Below are 14870 nucleotides of genomic sequence, written 5' to 3' on the forward strand. Positions count from 1 at the left end.
ATGGCTATTGCTTTTGTTATTATTCCATTGTTTATTATTTTTCTTATCTCATATCTATGTTTATTTTACATTTTTTCATTTCCACGTAAATTGTGGCCTGAGGGGCCACACCTTTTTATATTGATTTAAGAAAAAAGATCACACATAAGGGTGCATCTATAGCTAACTACTTAACATCTAGAATCATATTAACAAAAAGGTTCATATTCATTCTCAAACATATTAAATTGTACATCAGCATAGCCACCAGGGCTAGCCTCCAAAAGCAATCTAGAAAATTTCCACTATTCAGAAGGGTGACAAGAATCATAGTCCATCTTGCAAAAATCATTTTCCAGACTAATACACAGGCTTTCTCAAGAGTATAGAGAATAGCCCAAGCTTCCATCTAATTTTTAGAATGAGTACTTAAGGAAGTAGAAAAGAAAAACTTAAACAGGGCTTAAAGTTCCACTACTAGTACCACCCATTCCTGTTGGACGTGGATTACTCCTTGAAAACCCATCTATATTGATTTTGAGGAAATCATTTGGGAGGGGAGACACTAACCTAAATGGTTCACTTTCTTGACTTGCTAAACTGTACGACCAAACCTATTTTATGAAGAAAGAGAAAAGCATTGATCCAAGTGATTAGCAATGTGGAGATCCAAATGAACAGTTGACTGAGATAGCTCTTGTTTCGACAAACCACCCTCTCATGAAATCTCATTCATATTATAACCTTGCATGATCTTATCATAGCAAAGGTGATTATGAAATTGCTAGCCGCTACTACATGGCATCAGTCAAGGAAAGCCAGAAGCCACAAGATTTTGTGTTGCCATACTTTGGGTTGGGATAGGTTAAATGAAATTGGGAGATCTTAAGAGTTCTCTCTCAAATTTTGAAAAGGTTCTAGAGGTTCACCCTAAGAACTGTGAGAGCTTGAAAGCTATAGGCCATATATATGCTCAACAAGGGTAGCGAGAGAAGGCTTTGGAAATTCTAAGAAAGGCAACTCGCATAGATCCACGTGATGCTCATTCCTTTATTAAGATGGATGAGTTATTGATATCATCAGACCCCGGTGTAGCCTTAGATTCTCTTAACATAGCAAAGTCTCTTCTGAAGAAGAGCAGAGAAGATGTACCCATTGAATTGTTAAACAACACTGGGGTTCTTCATTTTCAGAGTGATGAACTAGAGTTGGCTCAGCAAACTTTCATGGAGGCATTAGGAAATGGTTTTTGGGTTGAATTCATCAATAAAAGCCCCAGTATCAATTTTGAAGTTTTTCCTGTATGTTTAAAGGACATGGAATTCTTCCATCGACTAGAAGAAGGTGTTTCACTTGAGTTGTTGTGGGATAAAGTGACAACACTATTTAAATTGAGTTTCTTTTTAAATACTATTTAAATATAATTTAAAATATGAATTTATCCATGAGAAATCCAATGAATAGGTGTTCCTGCATCATAGACGGAGATGCTAATGCAAGGTATGATGTTGCTAACTTCCCTCTTAGCGCCCTAGTCCACCAACTCATACATGAAACCATGGGACAAACAAGAAAAAATGTTGGATTTAAAAGCTTTTCCAATTGATTATTAGGAGTATGAATGAGGTCTACATGTCAGATTCGAATGAAGCCCTAAGATTCATTCAAAGCCCCCACGCCAATATTGGCATGGAGGCTTCGAGTGAAGCCCCTTGGGACCTTCATTCAAAGATTTGGCTTCATTTGAAGCCCCTAAAATTTAGCTTCCCCACTTTCCATCTAATTTCTTCATTATGGAAAGTGGGAACCATTATTGTGGCCCTAACTAGGAACAAAATTTTATCACCTAATTTTCCTTTTGTTGACTTCATGAATCTTTCTATGAAGCAAATAAAATAATAACTAACATTTTCTATGTTTCAAACTTCTATGTTGACTAAAAAACATCTGCTGAAATAACTTTATTTGACAAATTCCATTAAAAAATTATAACCTTTTTCAACCTAGACTTATATTAGACATATTATAAGTTACACTAGATTAACATGTTTAAAAGTAACTACACATATCTAAATGTGTGCACTACATAAGTGTGCGATAAAAATATATATGTATATTTCAATCTATCTTGACATATGTTCATAATCACTCGCATGAAAAGGAATGTATTCAAATATTTCAAGCTCATCTTTGTCATTTGGCTCCCTAAAAATGTGCATACAAGTAACAAAATATTATAGAAAGTCAAGTATTCAAACTATTTGCTAAATGTTACAAGAGAACGATAGACCATTCATTGTTGAATATATAAAATATTTCATATACCACAGAATAACTATTTTATAAATGAAAACTTTCATACATGGGATGAAGCATTCTGGTTGTTTGAAAGTCTATTGGACATTGTGAGCTTGCATAAAAAATATCACAATAGTCCTTGAATGCTTGAATGTTCTTTTTTCACCTATAAGTAGTGGTGAATATAGAAATAATGAGACATTTTATTTAATCTATTATATGTATTTGAAGCAAGCAAAATTATTATATCAACTCAATGCAAACGAAAATCAATATATTTAATTTAAAATAGTCTAAATGTGTTCATACAAAAACTATAAATGATTATCCCTATTTAATTGATCTTTATATATTCCTAGTTTTTCAGCTAATGACCAGCCAAATGAAGCCCATAAAGACAACAAGACACAATTTATACCCAAATTAGCATTTTAGAATATTATGAGTGAACCACTTTTCTTTCTTTGTAGCCTATTTTATCTTGGAAATAGGATACCAAATCATGTTGTTATCCTTGATTTATAATCTTATCCTAGTTGATATTTTCTAACAAAAAATTCAATAATCTATTTAGATAACTTGTCTTTTATAGTGCTAACCATTATCCAAAAATACATATTTTTTTCTAAAAATATCTTCGAACTCAATGGAAAGCTCATGATTCAACTAACTCTTGTCTCCTATATAGGTATTTTGGGGATGATATAATAAATAATTCATTCCATCCTACATTGGTAATACTTCTTATTTGGTGAATACATCATTTCATCAAAAAGGCTCTTTGTGTGGTGAACCTTTAGTATTTTACCTATACAGTAGATAGATCAGAAGAAACAACATATTTAAATCAACTAAATATCTCTAGAAACATATATGTATATATGTAATAATGTAAATCAAATCAATCTGGAATATTTTCAAGATATAAGTTAAATTCTCATGAATCATTTAGAAGTCATGTCACAAAAATCTTCAAGTGGGTTACAATTTCTTATTTTTGAAAAAGAAATCAAATATTGAATAAATTTAAACCTAAGATTTATTTAAAATAATTTTAAGATATATATTCAATAAAAAAATAAAAAAATAAAAGATAATAGAACTACATCATTGAACATAAGAGGAACAAAATTTCATCACTTGATTTTCCTTTTGTTGACTTCAAAATCTTTCTGTGAAACAAATTTTAAAAAAATAACATTTTCTATGTTTCAAACTTCTATATTGACTACAAAACATCTTCTCAAATAACTTTATTTGGTGAATTCAATTTAAAAGATTAGAACCATTTTCAACATAAACTTATACTATATTTTCAACAATTTTCAAACTTCTATTTTGACTACAAAAGATCTCTTGGAATATAGATCATCCATTGTTGAATATGTAAAATATTTCATATACCATACTATTTAATCTTGCTAGGCTGTTTGAACAACTACATGACACTGAAAAAGCAAATCTTTTGTACAGGCTAATATTGTTCAAGTTTCCTGATTATGTGGATGCATATCTACGACTTGTAGCCATGGCCTAGGCTCGAAATGAGATCCAAATAAGCCTAGAATTGATTGGGGAGGCACTTAAGGTGGATAAAACCTCAGTAAATGTGATTACCATGCTTGGCAACATAGAACTAAAAACAGATGACTAGCTTAAAGCAAAAGAAACAATTAAAACTGCACAAAATGTATCAGATGGTAAGGATGCTTATGCTGACATTTCTCTTGGAAATTGGAATTATTTTGCAGCTTCACGCAATGAGAAGAAGGATCCAGATGTGGAGGGAATACATCTTGATAAGGCTAGGGAACTATATTGTAAAGTGTTGGCTCAGAGACCTAGAAATGTCTATGCTTCAAATGGGGCAGGCATTGTGCTAGCCAAAAGGGGTCATTTTGATATTACAAAGGAAATTTTCACACAGGTTCAAGAAGCTGCAGCAGGAAACATCTTTGTTTAGATGCCTGATGTGTGGGTAAATCTAGCACATGTTTACTTTGCAGAAGGACAGTTTGAGCTTGTAGTGAAAATGTATCAAAATTGTTTGAGGAAATTCTATTTTGGCATTGACACCCAAATTTTATTATATTTAGCTCGATCACATTATGAAGCAGAACAGTGGCAAGATTGTAAAAGAACATTATTAAGAGTAGTACATTTGGCACCCTCAAATTACATGTTATGCTTTGATGTTGGTGTTGCCATGCAGAAGTTTTCAACTTCAACACTTCAAAAGCAAAAACATACTGCTAATGAGGTTCGTCAAGCAGTGTCTGAATTAAAGAATGTGCTCTGTGTGTTTAGCCAACTGTCAGTAGTGCCAAGCCCTCATACACATGGCAAGTTTCAAGGATTAATATAGGCCGCCCATGTTGCAGCCCTATATGATTGCTTTCACAACCTGCCATCTCCGTGCATTTTTTCTATATGTATGCTAATTTGATTTAAGGAACTGTCAAGCTATGTAATTGTATGATTTGAACATGAGCAAAAATTTGTGGAATAATGAAATATGATACAAGAAACAAGGAATATGCACTATGTTTCAATGAATTTTCAAAAATGTCAAGGTTGATTTTGCAAGATGAGCATCATAGAACTTTACAAAATTATGAAGACAAGGCAGATTTTGTGTTGCTGAACAAGAAAGTAGATTTCTAACTGAAGTATTGACATAAAAAGTTTAGTAAATTTCCTAGAAATTAATCTTGATGAAAGAGAGCATATTCTTAAAGTAGTGGCTTGGTAGAAATACATTACAAGTGTCCATTAAAAAACACAATATAGCCTGAATATGTTAGTATATGGCAGAGAGTTTTACATGGCATTCCTGGGATAAATAGAATAGTAGTCAAGCCCTATTCAAGAATGAAAAAGCTTGTTATTTTCCAAGGAGAGGACTTCTATCAAGATGAATCATTAAATGTGGAGTGCACTTTGTAACAGACACAAAAGATTGCATGAAAGTTGTGAAAGGGGTGCAGAAGATGCTCACTTTTTCCTTGCAGAGTAACAAATAGTTGGTGTTGTTGTTTCTATTAGTGTGAATTATGCAAAGTAGCCAATTGCATTTGATAAGAAACTCAGTGTCAATTCAGATGACATCCATTTCAAAGGAAGAAGACCTGATAAAGATAAGGCTCTTCAAGCCCTAAGGAGATCAAAAGCGTTCAAAATTCTAGAACCCTACACAGTCGAGAGAAGACAAAGTGTGCAGAGTTTCCCCTAATAGTTGAGATCATGAACATAATCCAAATAGGCAGTTCGTGGAAATTTGCATAGTATGAGTGAAGAATCTAATGAGATGATACACTGCATATCATAAAAAGTGGAAAAAAAAACCCCAAAAAAAACTTTAAAATACCATGTGATCGGAGCATGAAGGAGATGGCAAGAACAAGAGCTAAAACAAAAGGGAAAGAACAAATGGAAGTCTACAATCATAGCAATAAGTCGCAACAAAGTTTTATTACAATGTTCTACAATCAAACGCACCCATCAATGATCTGTAGTAGATGTGCCCTTGTGCCCTTTTCGATGGAGATCAGACTTTTTTGCTTCCCTCGCGCCAATGTTGATGGAGACCGGACTCGCAACTTCCCTCGTGCCAATGTTGATGGAGACCAAACTCGTAGCTTCGCCAAATGAAATGTGAATTACATTTTTGCCCCTTTTTTTTTGTTTTATGCTGCCGTGTGTGTCGCAATTCCGACGTAATTAATTTGTCGCAATTGCGACCAACATGGGTATGTTATTAAAAAAAAAAAAAAATTTGCTTTACAACGCGACCACCCAACCCATTTAAAAAACTTGCTCGCAATTTTTGGTCGCGATTTAGGGTGAAATGCACTAGTGACTTGATATTTAAGAAATGTATAACTATGTGAGCAAATATAGATAAAGTATCAATAAAAATATAAAAATATGTGAAATTTTACTTGAATCTTACACAAGATTATACTATTTGTACATTTAAATTTATAAAATCATTAATCAAAATAAATAAAAATTAATAGTTTCTTTACTATATCTAATTTTATATTTATTACAACTTATATATATATATATATATATATATATATATATATATATATATATATATATATATATATATATATATATATATATATATATATATATATAAAATAAAAAAACATGTTAATCTTAAATTATTTTATCAGCCAACAAACTATTTATTATACGAAAGACTTTGATTGGGAAGTATAATGTCTTACCTGGGAAAGTCACTCCTTTGTCAAAAAAAGTATGACATATAATCATGTAGGTTCTTCTAGAAAATGTTGCTTATGATGCGAACACACTTGTTTGATATAATATATTTCATCTCTCTACCATATGGCCACTCTTAAACATCACACACTCATGAAGAAATCAAGTTTGGAAAAATAAGTCAACTTTGACTATTTAACACTTTTAGCCTAAGAATCAAACCTTAGTGTGTAATGTTTAACTCATTTGCTACCATATTAGTTATCCATTTATGTCAAAAGTATCAACCTATTTTAATGGAGTTCGTTACCAACTTCTATGAGAAATGTGACCATTAGAATAAGGCTTTACAAGAAAAATTCTACTTTCTATATTTGTTTAGTTTTTCGGGTTTAAAATGCAAACACATGTTAAAAGCCAAGAAAAGTATTTTAATTGTATTTTAATGGATATACTTGAAGAAATGTCTTGGTTAGATGTGGTGTGGCTCTTTAGCAGAGGATGTGAAGATTTCAAATATTTTAGATTACTTCCTTCCTAGAATGATAAAACTTAGTTATTAAATATATAATGTTTATTATGACTATTACATGGGTTTTGGGAATGTAACCCATGAGAATTGTAGAATAGCCAAAACATTGAACAAATTTTAAAGTATAGTTTTGAATGATTTTTAATTGTATTTTAGATTTTAGAAATTGTATGAGAGTGTATAATATTATAATATTTTAAATATTGTAATAATAAGAATGTGCATTTTTATATAAAATATAATTTAAGAAAATGAAAACAAGAGAAAAAAGAGTCTTAATGTTTTTAATGATTACTTTCTTTTATATTATTTTATAAATAAATGGAATTGATTTTTGCATCTTATGAAAGTATGATATTTTGGATTTTTACTTTCTATTATTAAATAGTTGACAACTTAAGTTGGAGTTATGGATCTTTTAAGAATTATTATTTATTTTAATTAAGTCGATAGGCTTATATGTGGGAGCTTTGCTCTCGATTTTTACATTTTTTTGCTGGAAATTGTCAACCCTTGCCAATTTTTATATTTTTCGATAACGGATTTTTCTTTTTGTTAATTTCTATTTTCTATTCAATGAAGAGATTTTGTTTAGCATTTATTTATAATAGTAAACTCTATTGTTTCTAATTCAATCTCTAAGGTCAATTTTCTACTCCTCATTTAAAGGATTTTGTTTAATATTGTATAAAATTAAACTCTTTTTTTCAAAATGGAATAGTAGAGTTTGTTGCAAAACGGGCTTGCCCAGTATAGTTTCTTCCTGTTAATTTAAAATTGTTTGTGCTTCTCTATCTATTGCCTTGATCAACATTGTTGACAACATGAGACAATTCATGCAAAAACTTGAGGTAAATCTTTTGTTATAATTTTTGTGAGTTTATTTATGGAATATTTGAATCATTTTTTGTAATGTTAGTATTTTGTGCATTTTTAAAGGATTCATATTTTGTCGTCAAATTTATGAAATCTGCATATTTTGTGTTTTCTTATCAGAGCATATTAAAGATTTGAAGGGCCACTATTTCTGATATTATAGATAGCTACTAGTGAAATATATAATTTATATATCTTTTAGACTCCAAATGTTACTAGAATATATATTTTAGGTGTGTAGGCTTATTGATGTCAAATGTGATATCTAATAAGTTGTATATTTTATTAAGTCTTCATGCCTAAGTGATTATATCTTCCTTACTTTATTGTATATATTATTTCACAATTTCTCCTTAGTCAATTGAAATGTATTACATCATCAATCTAATTAGTACAGTTATATGAGGTGAGTTTAATGAAGTAAATGCAATAGATTCAAACTAGAGTAAATGCAATATATTCAAGCCTAAGTATATATTATTAGGATGTTTCTAATTAGTGTTTCTTTAAATTTTTTGGGTTGGAAAATAATTTTTAATATAGAAAAAATATTATAAAATTTATAAAATAGAAGATTATGAAAATATTTTAGAACAGATAGTTTAAAAAAAAATTAAATACGCAGTGTTTTGAGAGTTTTGAGTTTACAATAACAATGCCCACTTTTAACATTTTAAAAGTTTGTATTCATTTAATAATATAATATTTATATATTTTAATATTTGAATAATAGAAATAAATTTTATAAATGTTGAAAATCAATAAAAAAGGAAACTTCAGATTTTGAAAGATCTTTAATATAACATAATATTTTGTATATTTTAATATTTTAATAATATAAGAAAAATCTATAAAACTAGAAAATCTAGCAAAAAGGAGAACTGAAATTTTGGAAAGATTTTTGCTAAATATATGTTTTAAAAAATAGCTTTATAATAAACACATATATTTATTTTTAAAATACTTTACCAAAATTTAAGTATTTTTTAATGATAGAATCTATTTCACTTTCTTATGATTGGGTGATTGAAAAGAATTTTTTTTATCAACGTGATTGAAAAGATTATTCAAAATATTAAAAAAACTAAAAAATAAAAATTTGTAGATTTATACCATTTTTTTCATAAACTAGGAAATTTGGTTAATTAAGAATAATTGTATATTAAAAACATATCTTTACAATAAAAATTTGAAGTATTTTTATGAAAAATAAAATATTAAATAATGAAATAATAAACTTTTTATTTTCTTTACTTCATGGTCTAGATTTTTTGGAACTATTGGAAACCATTTTATCCCCTACAAATTTTGAAAAATAATGAGAGCTAGATATGTTAAACAACATGTGAATAATATTCGAGTAAGGTGGAGAAAAATTATAAACTTGATAACAATATAAAATATATTTTATAATTTGATGGGAGATGGCTCTGCGATGTGCACCCTACAGAGCTAGGGCCTATGTGCCCTTTGCCTCCTGATCTCGCATGCTCGGTGTGGGTTTGAGCTCGCTCTATCTGCATTTTTGCTGCATGTTGGAGCGAGGGTTTGAGTAGGAGTAGTGAGGAAGTAGAAGTAAGAACACTGAAGGTTTGGGTGGAGTTGTGGCCAGCCAAAAGTTGGCATTCAGAGAGTGTGGTCATTCTATGGTGGTGAGGGAGGCACAATCGTGAACTGGTGGTTTTGATTCTAGTTTTTGCTTGAAATTTTTGCCTTTGAGTCCGAGCATGGGGCAATCGGAAGCCCCTAGGGCTCAGATTTTGCCTGATGATTTGGAAATGCCTGATACATCTTATCAGATGTAAGGGGGGGCTAAAGGTTAGATGGACAATATACCATTTGGAGAGAACATGGCATCATCAAAAGGTTCTATCTGAATTAAGAAGACGAATGGGTGTTTGGAGAGATTGGATGATCAACCAGTGTTGATTATTCAAACAGAGAAAATTTTAGAAGATGTGGAGTATTGGAGCAAGCATGCACTCATATGCAAGTTTTTGGGCCTCTGACTCCCTCTCCCTGTGTTGGAATCGTGGGCGCACCGGATTTGGAATTCGGAAGGGGATATGGAAATTCTTCTAGCGGCTAACAACTATTTTATGGTTATTTTCTCATGCATGTCGGATAGGAACAAAGTATTCAAAGGAGTCCCATACTTCTTTAACCAAGTTGGGTTGTTCATCAAACCCTGGCACACTGGATTCAATTCTTCTGAAGAGATCCCGTCTTGGGTCCCTATGTGGATCTGGCTTCCACATCTACCACTGGAATTTTGGGGAGAGGGTATTCTTCAGTTGATAGCTCTTTTGCTTGGGAAACCAGTTGGGTCGACCACCCAAACCCAGGATCAAAAGGTAATTTCATATGCACGAATCTGTGTGGAGGTTGATCTTATTAATCCACTACCTGATTCTATGGAAATTTTCTTAGGCCCTTCTTCATGGAATCATCAGTTGGATCATGAAACTCTACCCTTCAGATGCAGGATTTGCCATGAGTATGGGCACTTGCAACACAAATGCCCCTGAAATAAATTTTCTCAATCATCAACAACCACTTTGCTGAACCTTAAATATGACAAGGGTAAAGACCCTATGCCAGCTAGTCCCTCTGTAGATAAAGAAGGTTTCATCCCAGTGAAGCCACGTAATAAAGGAAAGGGGCAAAAGAGAATATGGACGAATAAACAAAGTGATGACACCTTCAATAGGTTTAATGTGTTGGAGAACTTGATACAAGAGGAAGGTATACTTGTTGAGATATCCCCAAGTGATGGTTCTCTTTTGGAACCCTAGCTAGAGGAAGTTGGGAGTCTAGTCCAGATTCTTGAGGAAGTACAAGGCCAGCCTATTGGTTTAGATGGATTGGTTCAGGAGTTATGTTATGATATTCCTAGTGAGTCACATCCCCGTGATGGTCCAAATATCATAGCCTCCAACCATCTTGGCAAGAAAGGAGTGACTGACAGCACAAAAGGCTCTAAAGTTGCATCCACATTAGGCTTACAGCAAAAACCCTTTAAAAAAGGGATCTCAGAGAAGTCTGCTAAAAGTGGAAGGAAGACAGATCAGGAGAAAGTTAAGATGATGGGTGAGACTTTGGTTGAGGTAGGGTTTGTGAAGCCCATTGAGTCCCACTTCTCGCAATCTTCTAAATGATTGTTATCTCTTGGAATGTTAGGGGGTTGAACAGCATCCCTAGACAAAAGGTTGTTCATAGATTGATAGATTCTCACTCTCCAGATATTATTTTCATTCATGAAACTAAACTTTCAGTTGATGAATTGAATAGTTGTGGGCCAAAGTTATGGCCCTATGGTAGCTAGCAGGCAATAGGTGCTCAAGGAAGCTTAGGTGGTCTTGCTTGTCTCTGGAATCCCAAGAAGGTAACTTCCCTGTGGTGGATTGTGAGCAGGTCTTCCATCTCTTTTATGGCTTCTCACTTTGAGATAGGTGAAAGATTCTTGTTCTTCAATATTTATGCTCCTAGTGACTTGGTAGGAAAATCTCTTATGTGGTCACATATTATATTTGTCCAATCTTTAAATCCTTTCCTTCCTTGGATTATTTCCAAAGATTTTAATGCTATTACTAGTCTTAAGGAAAGGAGAGGTGGGTCTTCTCAATTGGGTCCTTCTTCTAGTATGCTTAGAGATAATATGAGCTCTTTGAATCTTATTGATGTTAAACCTGGTTCTGGTATATTCACCTGGAATAACAAAAGGAGTGGGATGGAGGCTATCTCGGAAAGGCTTGATAGGTTCCTGGTATCTTGTTTTTTGATGAATATTAGATGGTCTACCAACTTAGATATTCTTAACTAGAGAGGCTCTGACCACTAGCCTATCAGGCTCTCTATCACTCCTTTCAAAATGACTAAGAATCCCTCTTTCAAGTTTCAGCTGATGTGGTTGAGGGATCCTTTCCTTCAAGATCTTATGATAGCCTTGAGGTATGAGGGCAGGCCTCCTCATGTTACTTAAATGTTCACCTTTGAGAAGAGCCTTCAACATGTGAAATTCAGGCTGAAAAAGTGGAATAAACAGTGCTTTGGAAACCTTCAAGAGCATTTAAAAGATGCCCAGGCCAGGCTGGATGGTATCACTCACCAGATCAGGGACCAAGGAATGACTCCAGATTTAATGTCTGAAGAATCCTTAGCTTTGAGAGAGGTTGAATAATGGGAGCTTCGAGAGGAAATATTTTGGAAACAAAAATCCTGGGTGGATTTCCTACAGGAGGGAGATAGAAACATTGCTTTCTTCGACAACACTGTTAAAGCTCGCAAGTTTGGAAACTCCGTTACTTCTCTTGTTTCTTCTTCTGGAGATCATCTCTTTTCCAAGGAGGCAATTTCTTTAGAGGCCACTAATTACTTCTCTCAACTCATCTCTAAGGAGGAACCTGTTTCCTTGGTAGAGACAAGGGCTATTTTAGATTGCATTCCTCATCTTGTGTCTGACAGTATGAATAGAGATCTGTTAAAACCTATTATGCTTGAAGAGCTGGAGAAGGTGGTATTTGCTATGAAGAAAGGTAAAGCCCTGGGCCCAGATGGATTCCCATTGAATTTTTTCAGGAGTTTTGGGAAATTATTAAATTTGATCTTCTAGAAGTTGTTCGAGAATCATATCAAAATAAACAAATGCTCAAATCTTTGAATGCTACTTTCCTGACTCTTATCCCCAAGATTGATGGAGCTAACAGGTTGGATCAATTCAGACCTATTGCTTTATGTAATGTCACATACAAAATTATCACAAAATTGATTGCTAAAAGGCTTAAGCCTTTCCTTGCCTCTTTGATATCCGAGGAACAGGGAGCTTATCTTGGTGGTAGACAGATTCTAGATGGAGTGGTTATTGCTTTGCAAGCTATTCATTCGATGGACACGTCCAAGGAAAAGGCTATGTTTATTAAGCTGGATTTAGCTAAAGCTTACAACTGAGTTAGTTGGGAGTTCCTGAGTCAAGTGCTTCTTGCTTTTGGATTTGATAGGGAATGGGTGGATTGGGTTCTCAGCTGTGTGACTTCCACATTATTTTCAGTTCTTATTAATGGAGAACCTACTGATTTATTATCTACTTCTTGGGGGCTTCGGCAGGGGGATCCCATCTCTCCATATCTATTTATCATTATGGCAGAGGCTTTGGGCAGATTTATAAAATCTCAAGCAGAGCAGGGACTTGTCCAAGGGTGGAAGTGGCACAATGATATTCCAGCGTACACGCAACCTCTAATTTGTGGATGATACTGGACTAATGGGTTTGGCTACCATTAATGAAGCAAGGAACTTCAGAATGATTTTGGATACTTATTTGAAAGCCTCTAGATAGAAAATTAATGAAGGTAAATCATCTATTTATTTCTTTAATACTCCTTAAGCGATTCAGGTCAAGATTGCTAGAATTCTCAAGTTTCAGGTTGGATCCCTTCCATTGATTTATCTTGGAGTACCTCTGACCCTTGGGACTTAGCTAAAAGAATATTGGCAAGGTCTATTGGACAAATTTTGTAGCAAGATTAGTCACTGGACTCATAGATGGCTCTCCTCTGCTGGTAGGGTCATCCTTCTCAAGACTGTGATTCAGGCTCTTCCCATTTATAGGTGTTTGGTGCAAACTCCTCCTAGTGGAGTTATGAAAGATTTTGATGCTTTGTCGCGGCAATTCCTTTGGTCAGGCAATCTCCTCTCTTCTAAATGGAGCTTGGTCAAATGGGACATTGTTTTCCTGCCTAAGTTTGCTAGAGGATTAGGCCTTAAATGCATGGCTCTTGGCGTCAAGGCTCTGGCAAAAAAGTTATATTGGAAGTGGTGCAAGAATCAAGAATGAGATTAGGTTAAGATTCTGGCTCATAAGTATTTCCCAGGAGTGAAGCTTCAGGATATTCCTAGAATAGAGCTAGATGGTAAGGGATCCTTTATTTGGGACTCTTAAAAGAGGTGCTCCTCTCATCAAGGATGGCCTCTTCTGGATATGTAATGAGGGATCATGTTTGTTATTCTGGCAGGACTCTTGGGATGGCTATCCTCCCATTCTCTCCAGCTATCCATACCTTCAACCTCTATGTTAGATTTTTTTAGCTACAGTTTGGACCAAAGTAGGTCACTTTAAAAATTTGAGGAGGTATGGCTCGATGGTTGTGGCTAATTGGAAGGATCCTCAAGACTGGCCCTCGGGGGGCTCCTCAGAGATTCAGGCTGAACTGGCCAAACTTCTCTCTGTTAGGCTATGTAGTTCTTCTAAGGACAAAGACATCCTGGCTTGGGGTCCCAGCCCTAAAGGTACTTTCATTGTGGCCCAAGGGTATGCTCGGTTGGATAGTCAATGCAATGAATTTTAGGAAACTCCCTAGTGGAAAAAAGTTTGGAATAGGTTCTCATGGCCTAAATGTAATTTTTTTCTATGGTTGGTTACTCAAAAAAAGTGTCTTACTTGGGATAACCTCCAGAGAAGAGGGTTTTAGGGTCCTTCTTTCTGTCCCCTTTATAGGTTGCATGAAGAGGATGTTTCTCATCTATTCTTCTTATGACCTCTCTCTAGAGAAATTTGGCATAAGTGGTGGGAGGCATGGTGCCATGGATGCATTCATGCTGAATCTCTTATTGAGTTTTGGGACAGCCTTGGTAGACCCCCTACGAGAACTTCATTCCTTCAGGTGGCTTGGGCTGTTGGACCTTATTTCATTCTTTGGAATCTTTGGCTTGAGTGTAATCATCAATTTTTTTGTAACTCCAGCCTGGGAGTCATTAAACTATGGCAGTTGATCTTAAGTAGGCTTCAGGAGACTATCTATGCTAAATGTGATATGACAGAGCCAGTGGATCTTGATGACTCCAAGATAGTTAGGAATTTGGGATTGGTGGACACAGGATTGAGAAGTAGAAGCAGTAAGAAATCTCAGCCACTAAAAGGAAATGTGTGTAGGATGGGGAGATGGAGACCTCCACC

The 14870-nt window shown here is 34.0% G+C and overlaps 1 pseudogene; it reads left to right on the top strand.

The window, feature by feature from the left end:
* Positions 1 to 12865, top strand: LOC149531313 (protein CTR9 homolog; annotated as a pseudogene).
* Positions 12866 to 14870: the final 2005 nt, after the last annotated feature.

This window comes from Cupressus sempervirens, chromosome 11, assembly GCF_028749045.1.
Source record: "Cupressus sempervirens isolate cs-2001-9-10 chromosome 11, ASM2874904v1, whole genome shotgun sequence".
In the NCBI taxonomy this organism is placed as follows: Eukaryota; Viridiplantae; Streptophyta; class Pinopsida; order Cupressales; family Cupressaceae; genus Cupressus; species Cupressus sempervirens.